The sequence below is a fragment of the Chiloscyllium plagiosum genome, chromosome 36 (genome assembly GCF_004010195.1).
Source record: "Chiloscyllium plagiosum isolate BGI_BamShark_2017 chromosome 36, ASM401019v2, whole genome shotgun sequence".
Taxonomy (NCBI): domain Eukaryota; kingdom Metazoa; phylum Chordata; class Chondrichthyes; order Orectolobiformes; family Hemiscylliidae; genus Chiloscyllium; species Chiloscyllium plagiosum.
The window spans coordinates 427478-435184 of NC_057745.1; the positions used below are offsets into that span (position 1 = coordinate 427478).

The window sequence follows — 7707 nt, forward strand, 5'->3', positions numbered from 1 at the left end:
ATTGCAAATTCCCTCATGTCTGCTGCAGGCTCCTTCTGCATCATTTTCTAATCCTAACACCCAACCTACCCTCAGTTTGGCTGCAGTCTCCTGTTCTTTCTCTGCTCACTGCCATTAATGGTTGTGTTGTATGAAATTCCTTCACTAAACTTTTTTTTCCCGCTTTTTCCTCTCCTATTTCTCAAAGCTTCCCCCAAAATCTTTCACTTTAATTTTACCTTTACTTGCCTTCTGTAACTTTTCGGAGGGAAAAAAATGAGGACTGCAGATGCTGGAGATCGGAGCTGAAAATGTGTTGCTGGAAAAGCGCAGCAGGCCAGGCAATCCTTGTCGAGGGAGGCAGAGAACTTCTTCAAGGAATCCTTGTAGAGGGAGGAAGAGAGCTTCTTCAAGGAAGCCTGAAGAAGGGCTCATGCCCGAAATGTCAATTCTCCTGCTCCTTGGATGCTGCCTGACCTGCTGTATTTTTCCAGCAACACATTTTCAGTTCTGGAACTTTTCTCCTAGTTTCTGCTTTCTGTCTGTTTTCATTCCCCACTCCCGCCCCAGTCCCACCTTGTTCTTTTGAAGAGCATTGGGACTTTTTGATTTGATACAGCACAGAAGAAGGCCATTCGGCCCTTTGTGTCTGTGTCAGTTTCAGAAGAGCAATCCAATGATACCTCCCTATGTTAAAGTTTTATAAATGATCCATTGATACAAGATATAGGGAGATGGTAGGGCTCTTGTGGTACAGTGATAGTGTCCTTGCCTTGAAGCCAGGAGGCCCAGGTTTAAGTCCCACCTACTCCAGAGATATGTAAGAACATTTCTGACAGGTTGATTAGAAAATATCTATAGAGAGGTGGTTCCACTAAGGACGGGTTTCTGAGTATTCTTGGGATGAAAAGAAATGTTGTAGAAGGAGCCAAATTCAGCCAGATACTCAAGAAATTACCTGAACTCACTGAACATTCACAGTCAGAAGAAGGTAGGGGTAAAACAATTGCTGTATCTTTCAGGCACACACTGAGCAACACTTTAAATATCGGGGAAGGCTGTGGCGAAGTCAGTCACAGAGCAGAAAAAAGTTCAGAGCTTCAGTTCACCTCCCTACTTTGAAGTCAAGATTTCAAGGAGGTTTGATACACACTACATGATGATGAACTGCACCTTCTGTTCATTTGTGGATACCGTTCAGTTTCTTCAACCATAGGTAGCTTGGTGAGTGCTCCTAAAACAACTTGTTCAGTTTGAAATGAGCATTACTTCAATGCTTAATAAATTAAGTAACTGAGGGGAAATAGTTCTATTGCAGAATAATGTGGGACTTTGATTTGCTTCTCTCGATGGATGTGGCCTCAACAAATGAGTCATTACTCACAGAAATAAAAGGAAATTAATTGACATTTCCAGTGATTTATTAACAATGTCTTCTAATGAGCACTACAATTTACAGACTTACAGAAATTGGCAGCAACTGAATGATCTGGAGGGATGCCTCATTATTCTCGGGCAGTTGAGAGCATGGTGGTGATAAGAGTCACAGTGGATGTGTTTGTACACTTCGGCCAGAAAGTTGAGATAGTCCTATCTTGACTCTTTATTCTGTCTGGCAGGAATAGACTGGAGTGCTTGACCCAGAATCTAGTTTGTGCTGTTGTTCATTAAGAACATGCTGCATGCACTGAAGGCAGAAGGTGGAAGCATAAATCCTTTGCAAGAACTGCTTCTGTTAGCTTAAACTTGTCACATGTCATCCATCATCATTATTTTCCAAACATAATCACACCCATGATACTCAAGCACAGACCTGAGTGACTGCTATGACTGTTGGAGGTGTCATCTTTCAGATGAGACACTAAACCATGTCACCTCTACTTTCTTGGGCGTGTGTGAAACATTCCATGGCGCTATTCTGAAGGAGAGCAGAGAAGTTCTCTCAAATTCTGGTCAAAATTTATCTCTCAACCAATATCACAGAATCAGATTAGCTGATAATTATCGCTCTGTTATTTGCAAGATTGTGTTGTGTATGAATTGGTTGCTGTGATTCCTACATTAAATCAGTAACTATACCTCAAAAATATTTTCTTGAAAGGGAAGTGCTTTGAGATATCTGGTGGGTTTGCAAAACACCATTTAAATTAAAGTTTTCCTTTTTTTTATATGCAGAATCCTAACTCTTCAAAAAGTCAGTCAACATTCAGTGGTCTTTTAAGATTAGGGTGTTGACTGGTTGTGGGCAGTAGATGGCACAATAGTCCACGTGACCTGAAAAATTCCTCCAAAATCTAAATTCAGAATAGATTGCAGGTTAACTGCCAGATGCTCTGTACTTAATGAAGATAATGAAGATTTTATTTGACAATATGTTGTGTGAGACATTTTTGTACATCACATTTTAAACATATTTGGAACTGGTTTGGCAGTTGACATATTGCTATGACTGTAATGCAAGTTCATCAACTTATAACACTTTGTTATTCACGTACATATGGTTAATAATTAGAATTGAATTGAAGAGGTTCATTGCTGTAATCTGGAATGAATTATACTGTTATGATATGTATGTCAGTAACTCACATTGCACTGTTTTCAAAATCCTTATCCTTATTTACAATTCCAACCTTCCTCCCCAATACTTCTGTAAATTGCTGCAGATTTTCCTGGTCTTTCCCACCGATCAATATCACAGATTTCAGAGATTTCTATGACCAAAACTTAAATTTCTTTCCAAACCTTCCCATGTTGCTACTTCTCTTTGCACCATGAAGGGTCCACTCCTCACCTGAGTGCTGTTTGTGCGCTATTCTTACCACGCCGCTCTTAATGCAACACTCGAGGGGTGTAGCTATACATGAGCACAGGTTGTTTTTGTAACAAAAATGATCACATAAAGAACAATTTCATCTTTGATATCCATTATTGACAGTATGTGTTTAATACTTTTTGTTCGATTAACTTACACTTTAAATGTAAATTTAAATATTTAGTTTGATAAGAATGAAATTGTTTAATAACAAAATTTGACAATATTCCCACGAAGGATGAAGCTGTATTTAATTCTGAGAGAAAAACTCAGCGATTGTATATTTTTTCCGACAGTGCTTTGCATAAATCTACAACATTGGACTAAAGCTGTAGTGTTATGAAAACCACATCGATCATAAATGAAAATAGAGAAGAAATGAAAGCGCTTTATTCAACCCAATGAAAAATCATTGAGAGGGAGCAGTGGACAGTCCAGTCTCGCGGTGCAAATACAGGAAAAGCTGAGGGAAGAAAAGAAATAGAGACAGAGACATAACACAGACGTAGAAGCGGCTCGCCAGACAGACAGACAGCAGCAGACACAGAGAGCTGGACCAGGTGGTGAAATAGCTGAGGCTCGCACGGGAATGATGCCGCTGTCCATGGTGCTGTTTCTGCCGCCGCGTCAATGCTGTGGGACTCTGTTCAAACCATGTTGACATTTTCATAAAAAGTAATCGACCTGAAATATTAACCCTGTTTCTCTCTCCACTGACGCTGCCTGACCTGCCGAGTGTTTCCAACGCTTTCTGTTTTTATTTCCGATTTCCAGCATCTGCAGTTTTATGATTTTTCACTGTCATTTTCATTTTCTTTCCTCTGCTCCCCACTCGCTGTTGTGCCCCCTCTCGACCTCCCTCATTCCTTATCCCTCACGTCCTCTCCTGGTTTTCCGTTTGGCCCCATGTCTGTTCTCCCGGTGCCTTGTATCTCTGCTGTCTCCCAGATACAGCAGATTGCACTCTGATCTGTTTCAGTACTTGTGTGATGTTGGGTCAAACTCCTGTCTGTGCCTCTCCAATCACTCCCTCTGTGTTCCTGGCTGTCGGTGTCCCTCTCTCCCTCATGGATAGAGTCAGGAATCTCTGAGTGAACCCCACTGAGCGGTACCGCGTTGCTGTCTATAGACTTCACTGACCGGGTACTGGCTGGTGGACAAGTCGGCTCCTCTCACAGGCCGAGCCGGGTCCTCGGGGTGGCCCGAAGCCGGGGTTCAGGCGCCTGGGGGTTGAGGGGGAGAGAAGTGTTTATTTTTTACAGACGGACCAGCCGCTTGCTGAGCCGGGGGAGTATCCCAGCGTCAGACAGAGCTGTCTGAGAACCTTAAATGGGGGAGTAGCGAAAGAGAAATGATCCCCGGGCAAGAGGAAGGCGCGGAATTCCTGAACAGCTTCCATTCCAGCGGCTGGGGTAGCGGTCTGTTGAGCCCCTGGTGAAATGACAGGCAGCTACCTGGGCAAGTTCACGACCACATTAAACACAGCAACCCCCGGGGCGGGCCGGGGGGGTTAAATCTGGGGGCTTTCCATTGGGAAATGTGAGGCTCCCCGTGGCCAAATACCCTGTTTGTGAAGGTGTTCGAAGCAAGTGCAACATTTCAACCGTGAAGAGTCCTCTCGAATTCAACAAAATAAAACGGAGTAAAAAACGCGCGGAGATTTCCTGAACTCTGTAAATGAACTCCCCCCCCCCCCCACCCCTTCCCCGCCAGCACACCCTCCCCTCCCCCGGGATGTAAGGGGGGGGGGGGGAAGTGGGGTTCTCAGTCTCTCTGTCTAAAACCAACAGCAACCCACCAAGCGGTTCATGTATCTTTAACCATCCCGAGGATACAGCATTTAGAAAGTGTAAAAGCTTAATGTACTGTAAAATGTTAATTGGCAGATGGATCTTTAATATTAAGCTGTTTCCAAGTTGTAATCAAATCCAAATGTTTCTGGAAGATTAAGGAGACTTACCGTTGTACAGGGAGCAGCCCGAGGCGGCTGCAGGCGCTGGGAGCAGGACATGGTGCAGCCGCTTTAACTCCCAGAATCTCCCTGGAACCTGCTCCCTCTCTCCATCCGACAAGGAAGCAGCACTGGAACCTGGTTATTTCCCAACTGCAGCAGCGACCGGACTGGGAACAGGAAATCTTCGGCAGATTCACAATTCCAACTCTAAACAAAATGTCATTCTATTTTGCACAAACCGATTTAAACAAAGCCGGGGGTGGTTGTGGGGGGGGGGGGGGGGAGGGAGATTGGTGGAGTTTTGCCGGGGTGGGGGCTGTGAATGCCGGTGCAGTACTCAACTCGGTCTCACTGTGTGTTTTTGGGGGGGGGGTGGGTTGAGATGGAGAGATGGAGTTTATAAATAACCTTTTTTTTCATTTGTCAGAAGCAATACGATTGCGTGCACGTCACTAACGTCATTCCCAAAATAAGCACGTAACAAGAATGGTGAGAATTCCCCCCTCCCTCACATCTCTTGCCCTCACTCCCTAGCACTCATTGCCTTCCTATTACATCGTGTAAGCCGCTCTGGTCTGCTTGTGGTGTGGAAGGAGTTACTTGTGGTCAATATCTCAAAGATTAAACTTTGGGAAATTAAAGGAAGTCTGGAAATCACTCATGTCTAAAATCAATAATGTTGGGAAAGGTTCAACTATTTTCCATCCCATTTCTCAGTGACAAAGCAGGGATAGGGATGTGAGTAATGTGAGACATGGCCTGGGCTGACCATGGGAGGAATCAATGTATTTGGAAGGAGCTTTCCCCAAATTTTCCCCCACTGGTGGTTTTGTGTCTCACTCTGTTGGAGCCTCAGGGATGGAGATGGATGACAGGGATTAATAGCAATCCCATTGTCATTGTGATAACTGCAATTGCCAAGGTGCAGTTGCTAGCACAGATCCCCCTTGGACCAACAGGCAGTGGGATCATGTCCCAACCCAAGGCCTTAAGTACAAACTCCAGGCTGATGCTCTGATAATCCTGAAGGAGTGCCGCACCATCAGGAGGGGCTTTCTTCTAAGGATTTCTCTGCCCCCTCAGAGACAGCATGGTCACTGTTTATTCAACATCGGGGGAACTGTTTTCTCAGTGCTTTCTCCATCCATGCTCTTTCTCAGGCTGACACCTACAGGATGGGAGATTCCAACCTGTTTTCAGAGTTTGGTTGATATGTAGTGCATACCTTCATTTGTGAAAGACTTTCCCATCATCTTGTCCAGAGAACTGAGGCACAGGTTGGGAAAAGACTCCACTAAAGTACCCTTAATATCGTACTGTCTAGGCTAAAGCCAACAACCAGCTAAAACACAATAACTAACCAATACTGTTGTAAACTTCTTTAATTGGGGAAATATTCTCAATGATTATATGGAGCTGGATGAAGCCCAGACCTTATTTTCTGTCAGTGAGCCATATTGACTGGCCAATCCAAAACAGTGCATTAGAGCATTGTCATACATTCAAATATAGTTATTACGTCTCCAATCTCCCATTGGCAGGCACCTCAGCATCAATTCCACTCTGGAAACATTTCTTTTTAATCAAAAATGAATACTGTTCATCTTGGAAAGGCTGGAAACAATCATGAAGTCAGGCAGCATCTGCAAAAAGATGAATATTTGATTAATATTTTGTGTCTTTTGGTAGAAAGCCAGACTCAGATGGGCAACATGATTTCAAACCTTGCCAAAGGGTCATTGACATGAATCTGGGAATAACTGAGGATCTGACAGTGAAGGATCCAACAGATTCATTGATTCCCACTTAAATATTTGTCACAAACCCATTCTCAGTACAATAGTAGAGTGAAGAGCTCTACTTTCTGAGCTTATTAATAAAGGAAGAATTTATCATCTTTAGCATCTTCTATGTTTTCAGGCTCCTATGAAGCACCTTTTAAGTCCCTAATCTCTTCCATTGAGAAAGTCACAGGCTGCAGTTACATAGGAATACTACTGCCTGCAAGTTCCCCTCCAAGCCATTCATCATCCTGACTTGGAAATATCTTGCTATTCCTTCAGTGACACTAGGTCAAAATTTTGGTATTCCCTCCCTTAGAACATTGTGAGTCTACTGACAGCACATGGACTGCAGCGGTTCAAGAAGGCAGCTCACCCCCACCCTTCTCAAGGGATAACTAGAAATGCTGCGCAGCCAAAGACACCCACATCCCATGAATGAATATTTTAAAAATTATTTTGAAGTATAGTTACTGTTGCTATGTTGACAAACGCAACAGCCAATGAAATAAATGACTAATCAATTTGTTTTAACTTTGTTCACCAAGGGATAAATGTCTGGGGTGTCAGGGAAAATGTCCTGCTCTTCTTCAGAAATGTGCAGTTTCACCTTTAAGTGAACTCTCCATTTAACACCTTTTCCAAATAACACACCTCCCTCATTAAATTGAACTCCAGTTCTCTGTTCCTCTACACAGTCACAGGTATGACCTGTGAAGTCCACCAGGAGCAATCTTAGCTTACGAAGGAAGTTTATATTGGGTGAAGGCAGAATCTGATCTGTTGCCTTTTATAAACAGCTGAAAGACTAGCTGTTTGATCAATATTTCAAGAGTGCCCAGTTGGACAAGTTAGAACCAAACAATCCCCCATTCAGGAGAGGAGAGTAGAAAAAGAGTGGAAATTAAAAAATAAGAAAGATCTGGGCCTAAAGTACAATCAGGTTAAAGATTAATAGCCTGTAGTGAATCTTTGTATCTAACTAATGCATCAATGATTTATCAATTGACTAGAATATCTTTTATATACCTATATATATATGATTTCACCTACTTAATATGTTTTAGCTATTAAACACATTTCTATCATCTTTCTTGGCCATGGACTGAGCCTTTTTTTTTACCCACTCACTGCCAGTTTGTTCCAAAAATAGACTTTTTTAACAATTTGTCGCAGCACTA

At 42.9% G+C, this 7707-nt stretch overlaps 1 protein-coding gene across 1 annotated transcript in view; it reads right to left on the reverse strand.

Annotated features, from left to right (window-relative positions):
• Window positions 1-5034, reverse strand: part of ankrd34c (ankyrin repeat domain 34C) — a 10326-nt gene extending 5292 nt beyond the window's left edge. Inside the window, exon 1 of the mRNA XM_043677096.1 lies at window positions 4752-5034. The gene's annotated coding sequence lies outside the window, so the exon portion shown is untranslated. The remainder of the gene's footprint in view (window positions 1-4751) is intronic.
• Between the last annotated feature and the right edge of the window lie 2673 nt (window positions 5035-7707).